Consider the following 16,053-nt stretch of genomic DNA (forward strand, 5'->3'; position numbering starts at 1 on the left):
CCGTAGCGGCCTTGCGGTTCCAGACTGCAGCGCCTTTAACCGCACGGCCACTTCGGCCGGCCTTCACCATAACTCCGGACATGCTTTACAGTGCTGTTCAGAACATTATTCCTCGACTACAGCTATTGTTGAGGAATGATGGTGGACATATTGAGCATTTCCTGCAAAGAACATCATCTTTGCTTTGTCTTACTTTGTTATGCTAATTATTGCTATTCTGATCAGATGAAGCACCATCTGTCGGACATTTTTTTTAACTTTTGTCTTTTTCTGGTTCTAATAATACCCCATGTCATATCGCTTATGGCTAACCGGCTGATGACCTTCTTCAGTGCGGATGCACACGATTTGCCTCAACTCTTACGGGACTCGGTGGATTGTCTGCCGCGAGTAATGGGTATAATGGCTGGAGCACTACGAATGTAGTGTGTGGATTATAAGTTGAGAATGTGGCTCTCACGGGGAGCGTGCCGGCGATAAATCCTTGCAATCGCACTATCCTCTGTGCCTTCGGTGGCTCAGATGGATAGAGCGTCTCCCATGTAAGCAGGAGATCCCGGGTTAGAGTCCTGGTCGGGGGACACATTTTCAACTGTCTATGTTGATGTATATCAACGCCCCGCAGCAGCTAATGGTATTGATTTAATTGTAATTTCATTAAGGTTTGCGGGCTGAACTCTGCGTTGAAAACAGGGAATATCCATTGCTACGAACTCACTAATTCAGTAATAACTCCTTTGTAAACATCTCGTATTTTGTTCATGTTGTAACATCTCAGAACTGTATTTCACACATTGAAATCAGCGAATATATTACAAGATAATCAATTTTCCACATAAATCTGAGATTTTCTGCGTCTAACCTATCTCCCACCAACGGGTGTACGTATGCATCGAAGAATTAAATGTAATTAATCACCCAGGAAATACACATGACAGCAATATTGTAACAGAATTTAGCATCTATGAGTCCTTTACAGTGCATACTTAACATCAGACATCTCCATAGGATTTACAAATGGCAACAGGTGGTACACATACAGCAAGTAACTAAATTTTCGCGTCAGTTTTATGGTGAAATCAACGAATAACGTATCGAAATCAGTGAAATTCCCATCTAAAGAGGTTATAGTCTTATGCTTTTAAAATTTTGTATCGACAATACGGAATTTTACGTTGAAAACAGTAAAAATCGATTGAATTATTACGTTAAGATGAATCTGTGGAGAGAATACAAAGAACTGTGGTGCAGGTGTGTTCGGTGCTTTGTTTGGAATCCCGTTGCATGTGCTGGAGAAGAAATTCCACAAGACTGTGTTTATGATGACCCAATTCAAAGGTGTGTGGACATTTATTTCGCGAAACCTTAATGTTAAACTTTACAGAATCTACACTCCTGGAAATTGAAATAAGAACACCGTGAATTCATTGTCCCAGGAAGGGGAAACTTTATTGACACATTCCTGGGGTCAGATACATCACATGATCACACTGACAGAACCACAGGCACATAGACACAGGCAACAGAGCATGCACAATGTCGGCACTAGTACAGTGTATATCCACCTTTCGCAGCAATGCAGGCTGCTATTCTCCCATGGAAACGATCGTAGAGATGCTGGATGTAGTCCTGTGGAACGGCTTGCCATGCCATTTCCACCTGGCGCCTCAGTTGGACCAGCGTTCGTGCTGGACGTGCAGACCGCGTGAGACGACGCTTCATCCAGTCCCAAACATGCTCAATGGGGGACAGATCCGGAGATCTTGCTGGCCAGGGTAGTTGACTTACACCTTCTAGAGCACGTTGGGTGGCACGGGATACATGCGGACGTGCATTGTCCTGTTGGAACAGCAAGTTCCCTTGCCGGTCTAGGAATGGTAGAACGATGGGTTCGATGACGGTTTGGATGTACCGTGCACTATTCAGTGTCCCCTCGACGATCACCAGTGGTGTACGGCCAGTGTAGGAGATCGCTCCCCACACCATGATGCCGGGTGTTGGCCCTGTGTGCCTCGGTCGTATGCAGTCCTGATTGTGGCGCTCACCTGCACGGCGCCAAACACGCATACGACCATCATTGGCACCAAGGCAGAAGCGACTCTCATCGCTGAAGACGACACGTCTCCATTCGTCCCTCCATTCATGCCTGTCGCGACACCACTGGAGGCGGGCTGCACGATGTTGGGGCGTGAGCGGAAGACGGCCTAACGGTGTGCGGGACCGTAGCCCAGCTTCATGGAGACGGTTGCGAATGGTCCTCGCCGATACCCCAGGAGCAACAGTGTCCCTAATTTGCTGGGAAGTGGCGGTGCGGTCCCCTACGGCACTGCGTAGGATCCTACGGTCTTGGCGTGCATCCGTGCGTCGCTGCGGTCCGGTCCCAGGTCGACGGGCACGTGCACCTTCCGCCGACCACTGGCGACAACATCGATGTACTGTGGAGACCTCACGCCCCACGTGTTGAGCAATTCGGCGGTACGTCCACCCGGCCTCCCGCATGCCCACTATACGCCCTCGCTCAAAGTCCGTCAACTGCACATACGGTTCACGTCCACGCTGTCGCGGCATGCTACCAGTGTTAAAGACTGCGATGGAGCTCCGTATGCCACGGCAAACTGGCTGACACTGACGGCGGCGGTGCACAAATGCTGCGCAGCTAGCGCCATTCGACGGCCAACACCGCGGTTCCTGGTGTGTCCGCTGTGCCGTGCGTGTGATCATTGCTTGTACAGCCCTCTCGCAGTGTCCGGAGCAAGTATGGTGGGTCTGACACACCGGTGTCAATGTGTTCTTTTTTCCATTTCCAGGAGTGTAGAAATGAGACAGACAACAGAACGATCCACATCTCACGTAAGCGCCTTGCTAAAGTATTGTTACTCAGTTATGGGGATTTTATACGTAGGGCAATCGGCCTTTATGAGGAGGGAGGGGAGAGGGGTGGGGAAATCCCATGACTGATTAATGACGTCTTAGATGACGTCATTGGTGACACAATTTTGGTCCCAAATAGCGTCAATGCCGATGATCCTTCTAATCGGCTGACATCGTCTGGGTAGTTAGATTCTGGAATTTTCCCACAGTGAACACGGCACAATTTTGGTGTCGCATATTTGCAACTTTTGACAGGAAACGCAGATTCGTCGCACCGGAAATGCTCAAGGGACGTGCGGTCTGCTAATCTTCCCTGACCCTTGTGGCAGTGTGTGGCCACAACATTTCTGTGAACCAGCAGCTGAGCAGGGGAAAGCTTGAGCCATTCCTGATTCATAGCGATGCTACCGACCAGAGTCCGTCACTGTACCCTGTCAGGCCTGCCTCAGCAAAGAGAAATTTGCAAATCTTACACCAGAAGCCGTAAACGGTGTATTTCCCTCCAGCATTGTTGAGAACATCAAGCTGCCAATTTTACTTATGATCGCAAACCGATATTCGTGACAGTGCTGTCACATCACCCCATTACCTCGTATTCTTGAAAGAATAAAACTCTCTAGATGGCGATCTCCGATCGTCTCTGATTAGTGGCTTCACAAAAGACCAAGAGAAACGAATTGTAATCCAAATTAATCACCAGAAATCGAAAAGGCTCAAAACTCCCGGCAATCTTCTATCCAATGATAAGAGGAAAAACAAAAATTTGCACTAAGGGAAACTTCATCCCTGAATCAACGAAAAATTAGTACAACTGCATCTTTAGCATGGATTTTAGATTTGAGGCTTGTAAGAACGGGTAAAAAGAATTAATAACATTATCTGAGTACATCCCCCGTGATTTAAATTATTTGAACATGTGAACATTTATAAAAAATGAAATAATATTTCTCCCATTAACCAGCACAAGTTTATTGGCTGCTGCATTTGGCCAGACACATGCATAAACTAAAATAAATAAATAAATAAATAAAATTTAAGCGTTAAATCACTGGAGCGTGATCAGCTCTTGTAAATGTTGGCTAGCGCCTTACTTGTTATTATAATGTCTCAGTGTGTAGCGTTGTGCATGTCCAGTCGTTAATAAAACAATAGAAACAAGTATTTATGCATAAGTATTTGTGTGGGCTAATTCTATACAAATTGGTAGCTCGGTGTGGGTACATCATTCGCCCTAGCTGGGAATGCCAGAGGGGCAACCCAAACGGCGCGCAGGCCGAGGTACGCCGAGACAAGAGGCACGCGACCTGCCGCCTTTTCGGGAATTAGTGTAAGGTAAGCGGTGCACTCGTCCCCTCTCTCTATCCTCGACACTACCCTTTTGGGACAGTGTGCGGACATTTGCCACGCCGGACATTTGCCATGCCGGACATCTGCCACTATTTTACCTGCTCCGAAGGGTTGGGCCCCTTGTCTCCCCATCCTCCTCCTCCTCCTCACCCGTAAACGCGAAATATATCTGTTTATAAAAGTAGCTAAAAATTCGGTTGGCGTCGTTCTAAGAGACAGTCTCCAATCCTTCCAAACTATGTAAGTGAAGACCATATGTGGCTTAAGTTCAAAGAAATAGTATCACAGCATTCGAGAGATTCATACAAAATAAATTAATAAGTTACGGAACTCATTCCCCATGGTACACAAAACACGGCAGAAAGCTGCTGCAGGAGCACCGAAAAAGTCACGTATAATTTAGACGAATGCAAAACCTCCAAGATTGGCGAAGTTTTACTGAGGCTCGAAATTTGGTGCGGATATCAGTGCGAGATGTATTTAATAGTTTCCACAACGGAATGTGGCGGAAAATCCAAAGAGATTCTTATTAATTTATTTTGTATGAATCTCTCGAGTGCTGCGATACTATTTCTTTGAACTTAAGCCACATATGGTCTTCACTTACATAGTCTGGAAGGATTGGAGACTGTCTCTTAGAACGACGCCAACCGAATTTTTAGCTACTTTTATAAACAAATATATTTCGCGTTTAGTTTTGGTGAATTTCTTTGTTACGGAATTGAGCCTCGCTACGACTGTGTGTTCACTAATCCTTGTATCTGTCGTTATTCTCAGGATTATTTGTGGCTGAGAGGTCAAGTGTGTTTTCGTAACCATTTACAATTTGAATCACCTCGTGAACTATTTGTTCAAAATAACTTTAAAAAAAGCATTTAGAACAATTATGGAAGTTGTTTTCTATCTACAATAGTGTCTGAAAAAGTATTTTTGTCAACATACGGAAGGTAGATTGAAGTCACTGCCAACTATAATTGTATGAGTAGGGTACCTATTTGTGATGAGACTCAAGTTTTCTTTGAACTGTTCAGCAACTGTTTCATCTGAGACCAGGAGTCGGTAAATGGAGCCAGGTATTAATTTATTCCGGTTGTCGAATATAAACTCTGCCCATACTAAGTCACAGGAACTATCCACTTCAATGTCGCTTGTGAGCTGGAACACACATTATATTATTTTTCCTTAAGTTGTGCTTCTTGTTTCTGTTGTGCAGATCATTACAATTACGGCTTTTTCCTCCAAAACCTAGGATGCCTTCTCTGTGACCCTATAAATACCAGAGCTAAACAATGTAGAACAATAACATACGTTACAAGCACAGCATTCTATATTACTTCATTTCCTTATTTCTAACATTTTAAAATTGTACATCGACTTTAGATGACATGTCAACCATAGATGTTCTTATCTCTATTTAGTGACTGTATTTTCAGTCATGTTTTGAACATTGTCCCGCTACACCTTATTAACTAATGTTTCGCCGCAAGGGATATCGGATTTTAGAGAAGAAATTAATATGGAGTATGTCGTTCTTCTTTTCAAACATTCACATACCCATTTCTTCTTTCCTTATTGTCTTTTGGGCGTGCAGTTGTAGTAATTAAAGTGGGCACAAATGCAGTAATTAAACTAAGCACAAATGCAGTGATCAAAAAGAAATGATTAGCGTACATTCGCATTCTCTAACATCGTTCCTTTCTTGTTGCTCCCATGGCGATGGACTGTTTCTATCGCAATCAGTAAGCGTGAAAGGAAACTACCGTACAGACAGAGGGATCTATATTTTTACTTGGCATAACTAATTACATACTGACATAATCGTCGGTATTGCTTTCGTTTCCCAAAAGTTATAAATATTTCTATTTCGGAAAAGAAACTCTGTATTTCGCCAAGATGTCGAAGAAGAAGGTCCCTTACGTACTGGTTGTATCGAGTAAGATGTGGAGACGGCGGTTTGAAAGCGGACAGAAGTATGAGGAAGGGCGTCCCTTACCTGAGGGATCGCTACTCAAGCTACCTGCCGAAGGGGCAAGTGTGGCAAAGGTCCGGCGTGGCAAATGTTCAGCGTGGCAAATGTCCGGCATTCTTTTGGGACACCTGTTGTCTTCAGGACCGACAGCACTACCGTTCCTGAAACATTCGAAGACCCCTGTGAGCCTAAGAAATCTTGCTTTTCTCCTTCTTTACAAATCCATCAGACGATCCTTACATTTACTCTTAAGTGAAAGCGGTACCGTGGCGTTACTTTTACTATTTGAAACGATCTGCATAAAAAGAAGAAAAAGAAAACAAGCACTGTTTCCAATCCGAAAACAGAAATCGTAAAAGGAGGATGTCAAATTATTTTGGGTAATGAAAGAAAGACGAATAACTCACAGTTATACCCAAAAAAATTTACATCTAAAATTACAGTTGGTATTCTCATTTTATATCAGTCTTCGTAACAGGCAAATATGTACTTGAATTTCTATATGATTGGTTCCGCAAGGGTGACTAAGTCTATTTTCTACATTTACGAAACAGTTCGCTAAGGTGACGGTGAGAGCCTATACATACATGATCTCAACACAAACATCTAGTCTACCTCGCTCGGCCCTCTCATTACCTCAACTTGCGGCTGACAAGGAACATCACTAAGAAACACAGACGGCTGGCTGTTTCCCCAGGGCGTACACTCGCAGCCGGTGGAAATCCCAAGTACACTTTCGCAACTTCACGTCAAAGAACCCTCTCCCGTCAATAAATGCATAAAGGCCATACCCTTCCGAACTCTATTAATTAGTTGCCGAGATCAACGATCTTCCCAAAGAGAATACTCCCGAATACTCATAATAACAAAGCACTGCTTTTAATACTCGGAACAATCAATCAAACAACAAAGAATGAGGCACCGTACAAGATAATACAGAGAATTTAAGAAAGTGACGGGACGACGCATGACATTTTATTACCCCTCGCTGTTGAAGCTTCTGAAACAAATGACGGTTCTCTAAGCTCGCCGCTGCATTACATCATCTACACAAGAGCGCCAAAGAAACTGGTATGGGCTTGCGTATTAAAATACAGATATGTGTAACAGGCAGATTACGGCGCTACGGTTGGCAACGCCTATATAAGACAACAAGTGTCTGGAGTAGCCGTTAGATCGATTACTGCTGCTACAATGGCAAGTTATCAAGATTTAAGTGAGTTTGAACGTGGTGTTATAGCCGGCGCACAAGCGATGGGACACAGCACCTCCGAGGCAGCGATGAAGTGGGGATTTTCCCGTACGACTATTTCACGAGTGTGCCGCGAATATCAAGAATCCGGTAAAACATCAAATCTCCGACATCGCTACGGCCGGAAAAACATCCTGCAAGGACAGGACCAACAGTGACTGAAGAGAATCGTTCGACGCGACAGAAGTGCAACCCTTCCCCAAATTGCTGCAGATTTCAATGCTGGACCATCAACAAGTGTCAGCGTGTCAAACATTCAACGAAACATCATTGATATGGGCTTTCGGAGCCGAAGGTCCACTCGGCTACCCTTGATGACTGCACGACACAAAGCTTTCGCCTCCTCCTGTGCCCGTCAACACCGACATCGGACTGTTGATGAATGGAAACATATTGCCTAGTCGGACGAGTCTCATTTCAAACTGAATCGAGTGGATGGACGTGTATGGGTATGGAGATAACTTCATGAATCCAGGGACCCTGCATGTCTTCAGGGGACTGTTCAAGATGGGGCGTGTGCAGTTGGGGTGATACGAGACCCTTGATACGTCTAGATACGACTCTGACAGGTGACATGTACGTAAGCATCCTGTCTGATCACCTGCATCCATTCATGTCCATTGTGCATTCCAATGGACTTGGGCAATTCCAGCAGGACAATGCGACACCCCACACGTCCAGAATTGCTACAGAGTGGCTCCAGAAACACTCTTCTGAGTTCAAACACTTCCGTTGGCCACCAAACTCCCCAGACGCGAACATTATTGAGCATATCTGGGATGCCTCGCAACTCTTACAGATTTATGGACAGCCGTTCAGGATACATGGTGTCAATACCCTTCGGCACTACTTTAGACATTAATCGAGTCCATGCCGCGTCGTGTTGGCGGCACTTCTGCATGCTCGCGGGGGCTCTAAACGATATTAGGTAGGTGTACCAGTTTCTTTGGTTCTTCAGTGTATAACAGTCCGCAACATGCATTAGCTATCAGACACTGAAAGGATCTGCATCAAACGGGGGAAACAATTAACACAACAACACGTGTGTACACGGACACACACAAATTCTCCCAAACCACAAGCGCAGAGGGCAAAATATTCCCCCAGCAAAGCAACTAATCGCGTATCTTAACCTAGAAAGACAAGGAAAACACTACATGCAAGACATACTAAAGTAAACACTTAGTGAAACTTCGTGGCAGATTAAAACTGTGTGCCGGACCGAGACTCGAGCTCGGGACCTTACCTGAGAAAGGCACACTCCTCTGTAGAATGAAAATCTCATTCTGGAAATCTTCCCCACGCTGTGGCTAAACCATGTCTCCGCAATATCCTTTCATCCAGGAGTGCTAGTTCTGCAAGGTTCGCAAGAGAGCTTCTGTGAGTTTGGAAGTTAAGAGACGAGGTACTGGCAGAACTGAAGCTGTGAGGAGGGGTGGTGAGTCGTGCTTGGGTAGCTCAGTCGGCTGAGCACTTGCCCGCGAAAAGCAAGGTCCCGACTTCGAGTATCGGTCCGCCTCGTAGTTTTAATCTGCCAGGAATTTTCATAACAACGCACACTCCGCTGCAGAGTGAAACTCTCATTCTGTAAACACTTACTGGTATTTCTATGATTGGACACACCGTCCCTTCGGCATTGGCCATCTCGGCCAAGAAGTCATTTCTGACTTCAACCATATTTCAGTATGTTTAAAACACAAACGTGGCCATCATCTGCATGCGTTATCTGGTTTACTATGAAATCAGGACTGCAGGCTGCGGTCTGGAGTAAGATCACGTAATTCTACACCACTGGCCATTAAAATTGCTACACTACGAAGATGACGTGCTACAGACGCGGCATTTAACCGACAGGAAGAAGATGCTGTGATACGCAAATTATTAGCGTTTCAGAGCATTCACACAAGGTTGGCGCCGGTGGCGACACCTACAACGTGCTAACACGAGGAAAGTTTCCAACCGATTTCTCATACACAAACAGCAGTTGACCGGCGTTGCCTGGTGAAACGTTGTTGTGATGCCTCGTATAAGGAGAAGAAATGTGTAGCATCACGTTTCCGAGTTTGATAAAGATCGGATTGTAGCCAATCGCGATTGCGGTTTATCGTATCGCGACATTGCTGCTCGCATTGGTCGAGATCCAATGACTGTTTGCAGAATATGGAATCGATGGGTTCAGGAGGGTAATACGGAACGCCGTGCTGGATCCCAACGGCCACCTATCACTAGCAGTCGAGATGACAGGCATCTTATCCGCATGGCTGTAACGGATCGTGCAGCCACGTCTCGATGCCTGAGTGTTAGATGGGGTCGCATCCGTATTTGGCGACATTGCGGTGAACGCACATTGGAAGCGTGTTTTCGTCATCGCCATACTGGCGTATCACCCGGCGTGATGGTATGGGGAGCCATTGGTTACACGTCTCGGTCACCTCTTGTTCGCGTTGACGGCACTTTGAACAGTGGACGTTACATTTCAGTTGTGTTATGACCCGTGGCTCTACCCTTCATTCGATCCCTGCGAAACCCTACATTTCAGCAGGATAACTCACGACGCCATATTGCAGGTCCTGTACGGGCCTTTCTGGATACAGAAAAATGTTCGACTGCTGCCTTGGCCAACACATTCTCCAGATCTCTCACCAGTTGAAAACGTTTGGTCAATGGTGGCCGAGCAACTGGCTCGTCACAATACGCCAGTCACTACTCTTGATGAACTGTGGTATCGTGTAGCAATTTTAATGGCCAGTAGTGTATTACTACCAACGGCTCCGTTTTCTCACTCCATCGGCGGCGCTAGCATTCCGTCACTTCTGAAGTGTCTCTTCCTCAAACTGCTGTGGCTTTTTGCTACACCACTTCAGCCTTGAAGCATGCTTCTATTGCCTTTACAATGTTCCTCTACATTCGTTTCCTCACGCTCGCTACTCCAACCGTTTTCGTGTTGGCACGTGTCGTACGCAACACCCTCTCTCTTCTCTTCACGCTTGGAACCTCCCAGGTCAAATAGAATTAATCTGAAAGCCTCACCGTCGTTCTTTTGTACAACAATAAGCGTTCATTTTTACTCTGTGGGCACCGAGTATAATATAAATAATAACTGGCTCTGCTCACCGCTGTTATGCGGATGGCCCACAGATCGATTCTTTTTACGAATTTTCTCGACATACATATGGTATGTATGTATATGGCTGGTAACGCTTCGCTGGAAGGGGTAGTATTTTAATAATTCTCAAGCGTACCTCGTTATTTTCCGCCGCCAAATCATATCACCTCATTGTTTCGGACTCAAAGCTGACGCTCGTTGCGCAGTTTTGTATTACTGGCAGCACCCCAGCAATAACTTCGCCACTGAAGTGGCTACTAATAAAATTTAGTTGTACTCGGATAGACAAGACAATTTTTAAATCGGGCCACGCACGTTTCGAAACGGCACTCCCCGCCTACACTGTACATTAAAATTTTGCATAACGAGACGGAGTGTCTTTTATCTAATGACCTCTCACATCTAGACACGGACCCCAAAGCCGTACTCAGTTCTCTAGTACAGCCTCTTCTATACCGGATAGTGCTGCTCTACTAGACTGTGAATCATTGCACACAATATTCACACTCTCAGATACTTTTAAAAGCGGCTCCGCCTTTTACGGTCGCTCAGTTTCTCTTTCCTAATTTTCAAAATCTCATTTAATTGAAACTACGTCCTCATTTTTAAGTAATTGTTTGCGCTCTGTCGTTTCCGAACTTGGCCGTTCCCCCAGATTTTGAACTCCTTGTGCAAGATCTTTATTTGTGCTTTCTAGCGTTTCCGTACCGGATAGTGCCACGCTATCAGACTGTGAATCCTCGTCCACAATATTCCTACTAGAGGGTGGCGCACGAAATGTGTTACCAATTGTTTCTTTCACAGTTTACGACGCACACTAGATATCCCGCTGGGATCTCTACAGCAGTACCAGCACAGCTTGGAAAAACAAATGAGTTACGAAATGACGTGTAATTCACGATACTGCCGCTAGGAGACTAGTAAGCAGCAATGGCTGAGAATGGAAGACTGATGACATAGCAAAGATCGGCAATTGTGTTACTTTTTCATGAAACGAAAAGCCTTGTTGTGACTCAGAGGCGTTTTCGACAACAGTTTAACACACGATGGGTCCCTTGCAAGAAGGCCACCCACAGGTTGTACGATGAACTTGTACAGGAAGGAACAGTATTGGAAGCGAAGCGACCTCGGTCTAAGCCTGTTTGTTCGCCGGAGAATATTGAAGCGAGACGAGTTGCTGTACCGAGAAGTCCCGGGAAATCGTATAGAAAGGCATCAGTGCAACTGGGAATATCCTGACGCTCCGTTGAACGCATTCTTAAAAGTGACCTCCATATGTACCCATACAAGATGAGCTGTGCACAGAAGCTCACTGAAGAACACAAGCAGCAGAGACTAGTGGTTGCTCAGTGGGCGGAGGATAGGGAAGAAACTCTCAACAACGTTTGGTTTTCAGACAAGGCGCATTTTCATTTAGACGGTGTGGTTAACAAACAAAATGTACGCTTTTGGGCCACTGAAAACCCACAAGTGCTTCATGAACGACAACACTATGCTCTGAGGATTACAGCGTGGGCAGCAATTTCCAGTCACGGACTTATCGGACCCTTTTTCTTTGAAGAAACTGAACAGCGAGCGTTATTTGAGCATGCTTCGCAATAGCTTCATTCCACAGCTTCTTGCTACTGCCTTGCCCTTCAACACGCAGTGGTTCATGCAAGAAGGAGCAAGGCCACATACTGCAAACACTGTGTTGGAGTTTTTACACGAGCATTTCGACATGCAGATCATTTCACTCAGGTTTCCAGGTCGCTTCAATGACGGACAAAATTGGACCCCCAGTAGTCCAGACCTCAATCCATGTGACTTTTTTCTTTGAGGGTACCTAAAGGAAAAAATTTTCCCGAAACGTCCACGTGATTTAATGGAGCTCAGAAGACTTATTCTTCAAGGTTGCAGTGAAATTACGGAAGACATGTGCTGTAGGGTAATCACTAACTTCAGTGTTCGTTTGAAGGAAGTTAGGAAACGAAATGGTGGACATATTGAGCATGTGCTGAGTTAGAACAAATCTCCATGGACGGATCTTCATTGTAGTATATGTTCCTTTCAGATTGTATTGACAATAAAGTTTATATTTATAAACAAAATGGTAACACATTTCATGTGCCACCCTGTATCTGATACTTTTACAAGCAGCTCCCCCACTTGCGGTCGCTTAGTTCCTCTTTTCAAATTTTCCATATTGTGTTTCATTTAAACAAATTCTTCCATTCCAACGAATTGCACCAGCTCAGTCGCTACCGAGACTGGCCGTTCCTCGATACTTTGCACACCTTGTGCAAGTTCTTCACACGTGCCTTTCCCGGGTTCGATTCCCGGCGGGGTCAGGGATTTTCTCTGCCTCGTGATGACTGGGTGTTGTGTGCTGTCCTTAGGTTAGTTAGGTTTAAGTAGTTCTAAGTTCTAGGGGACTGATGACCATAGATGTTAAGTCCCATAGTGCTCAGAGCCATTTGAACCACACGTGCCTTCAGTCGTTTACGTTTTCTTTCTTTCTTTCTTCGCTTTTTCCCTCTCTGCATCAGCTCTTGCTCTATCTGCTTTAGCATTTGCTCTATCTGCTGCAGACCGACGCCTACTGCTTCTGCTTTTGCGTCACTTTCTTCCGTTCTCTTTAGCCATTATTTAACTCACAGTGGCATGTCTCCCACAGTTCCAGAAATCGAACTATTCGGCATAATGTCCGTTTCGCTTTCGTCAGCTTGATCACTTTCACTCTGCTCATAAATCTGTTTGCTTCCCTGGGTTTCAGACGCGGTAATTGTTGCTACTGCCCCCTCCTCAGGAAATTAAACATAATTTGTACCGTATGTACTGGACTTTTGTCTCGCGTAATTTTCCTAGTCTCAATCGAACTAGTACGATTTCCCCTCTCCATACTGTAGAAGGATGTGAATCCAATTTATTGCTCGACGAACAGACAAGTCGATCAGTACCTTAGGGCCTTCCGAGGCCTGTAAGGACGGAGAGAGAGAGAGAGAGAGAGAGAAGGAGAATTTAAAAAATGCAAAAATAGATTGCCACGCGCTACAATTCCCGTGGCATATATGGCAGTTTCTAACTCCGACTGACGCGGAACATTTTCGAATTTAACTCCCAGGCGACTCCCGTTGGTGATTACAATAATACTGCTGCCGCACGGGACTTAGAAAACGAAACGCCAGAATAGTTCTGGATCTGCTTGGCAAAGAACACATATATTCCCCAAGCCGATAAAAACTGACATCCACAGCCACGACGGAAATGGTCATCAGCGATTACTCAACACAACACTGAAGAAGTTCACAACCAGAAAAGCATAGTCCTACTTACGATCAGCAAGGCGAGAGACGACGCAATGACGCAACATAAATTTTGTTCGTATAAGCTACCAACGTCTAACATACAGGTACTTTCACAGTCAAAAATACGACTTAAAAACACCAATTAAAGTCGCTTCCTATGCGACTGTTCAGATTTTATCTTTGCTAACATAAGATGAACGATCGAGAAGCTTATTCCGCCACTGAGGTAGAACTGAAGTCAGCTCTAGGTGCGTCCTCTGTCAACGCGTTCTGCCTCGAAACACCTCGAAGCCTACGACCCCTGCTTAGCACGTTTCAGGAGCTTGTGACCGCAGACCCGTCACTTACCCTAACACATACAATTTTGCTACGATAATACTACACACTGATTCCTACAGCACCCACTCTCTAGTATTGCTGCTTCAAATAATTTCACGAGCGTTCTATCTCTTCACAAACATATGGACTACTTTTGCTTCCCCCAACGTTCAATGCTTGAGACGAGTCCAACCGCCTGTTGCTAAGGAGTGTCTGCTCCCACACACTGTGTCTCACTTTTAATTTTTTCTGGCGGTTAAGGAAAAGCCGCTACAGCTGCTTTCTTAGTGATTTATGAAGTTCACACAACCTGTTTCGGCCTTTATATTAGGCCAATATCAAGTGTTTCTGAATATGCCCAATGTTAAGAGATACGCTCTAAGAAGAAGAAGGGAACCGCGGGACTGCTAGGGTCGCAGGTTCGAATCCTGCCTCGGGCATGGGTGTGTGTGATGTCCTTAGGTTAGTTAGGTTTAAGTAGTTCTAAGTTCTAGGGGACTTATGACCTAAGATGTTGAGTCCCATAGTGCTCAGAGCCATTTGAACCATTTTTTTAAGAAGAAGAAGAAGAAGAAAAAGACGCACCATGAAGGAATTGTCCGAATGGGACGGAAATCGGTATTTGTGATGTACATGTACAGACAAACAAATGATCATAGTTTCAGAAAAATTGGAGGATTTATTCAAGAAATGGAAATGAGCGTTTGGCGTCATTGGCAGGGAGGCCCCTTGCGGGGTAGGTCCGGCCGCCGTGGTGCAGGGCTTATTACATTCGACGCCACATTGGGTGACCTGCGCGCCGGATGGGGATGAAATCATGATGAAGACAACACAACACCCAGTCCCTGAGCGGAAATTTTCGACCCAGCCGGGAATTGAACCCGGGCCCGTGGGACGGCAATCCGTCACGCAGACCACTCAGCTATCGGGGCGGACTATTCAAGGGAAAGATCTTCACAAAATGAGCAAGTCTATATCGCGTTGGCCTACCTCTGGCTCTTATGCAAGCAGTTATGCGGCTTGGAATTAACTGATAGACTTGTTCGATGTTCTCTTGAGGGACATCGTGCCAAATTCTGTCCAACTGGCACATTAGATCGTCGAAATCCAGAGATGGTTGGTAGGGATTGCCCCTAATGCCCCAAACGTTCTCAACTGGGGAGAGATCGGGCGACTTTGCTGGCCAAGGTAGGGCTTGGCAAGCGCAAAGACTAGCAGTAGAAATTCTCGTCGAGTACGGGCGGGCATTATCTTGCTCAAAATATAAGCCCAGGATGGTTTGCCATGAATGGAAACAAATCAGGACGTACACTACTGGCCATTAAAATTGCTACACTACGATGATGACGTGCTACAGGCGCGAAATTTAACCCACAGGAAGAAGATGCTGTAATATGCAAATGATTAGCTTTTCAGAGCATTCACACAAAATTGCAGCTGGTGGCGACACCTACAACGTGCAGACATGAGCAAAGTTTCCAACCGATTTCTCATACACGAACAGCAGTTGACCGGCGTTGCTTGGTGAAACGTTGTTGTGATGCCTCGTGTAAGGAGGAGAAATGCGTACCATCACGTTTCCGACTTTGATAAAGGTCGGATTGTAGCCTATCGCGATTGCGGTTTATCGTATTGCGGCATTGCTGCTCGCGTTGGTCAAGATCCAATGACTGTTAGCAGAATATGGAATCGGTGGGTTCAGGAGGGTAATACGGAACGCCGTGCTGGATCCCAACGGCCTCGTATCACTAGCGTCTTATCCGCATGGCTATAACGGATCATGCAGCCACGTCTCGATCCCTGAGTCAACAGATGGGGACGTTTGCAAGACAACAACCATCTGCACGAACAGTTCGACGATGTTTGCAGCAGCATGGACTATCAGCTCGGAGACCATGGCTGC

The 16,053-nt window shown here is 45.5% G+C and overlaps 1 protein-coding gene across 3 annotated transcripts in view; it reads left to right on the forward strand.

Annotated features, from left to right (window-relative positions):
- LOC126184792 (uncharacterized) overlaps positions 1-16,053 on the forward strand; it is a 137,328-nt gene that overhangs the window by 106,647 nt on the left and 14,628 nt on the right. For 2 of the 3 annotated variants that reach the window (XR_007536878.1, XR_007536879.1), the window contains one exon: positions 4,079-4,203. The exons of the other annotated variant lie outside the window; for it this stretch is intronic. The gene's annotated coding sequence lies outside the window, so the exon portion shown is untranslated. The remainder of the gene's footprint in view (positions 1-4,078; positions 4,204-16,053) is intronic. 3 annotated transcript variants of the gene reach the window in all.

This window comes from Schistocerca cancellata, chromosome 4 (assembly GCF_023864275.1).
Source record: "Schistocerca cancellata isolate TAMUIC-IGC-003103 chromosome 4, iqSchCanc2.1, whole genome shotgun sequence".
Lineage (NCBI taxonomy): Eukaryota > Metazoa > Arthropoda > Insecta > Orthoptera > Acrididae > Schistocerca > Schistocerca cancellata.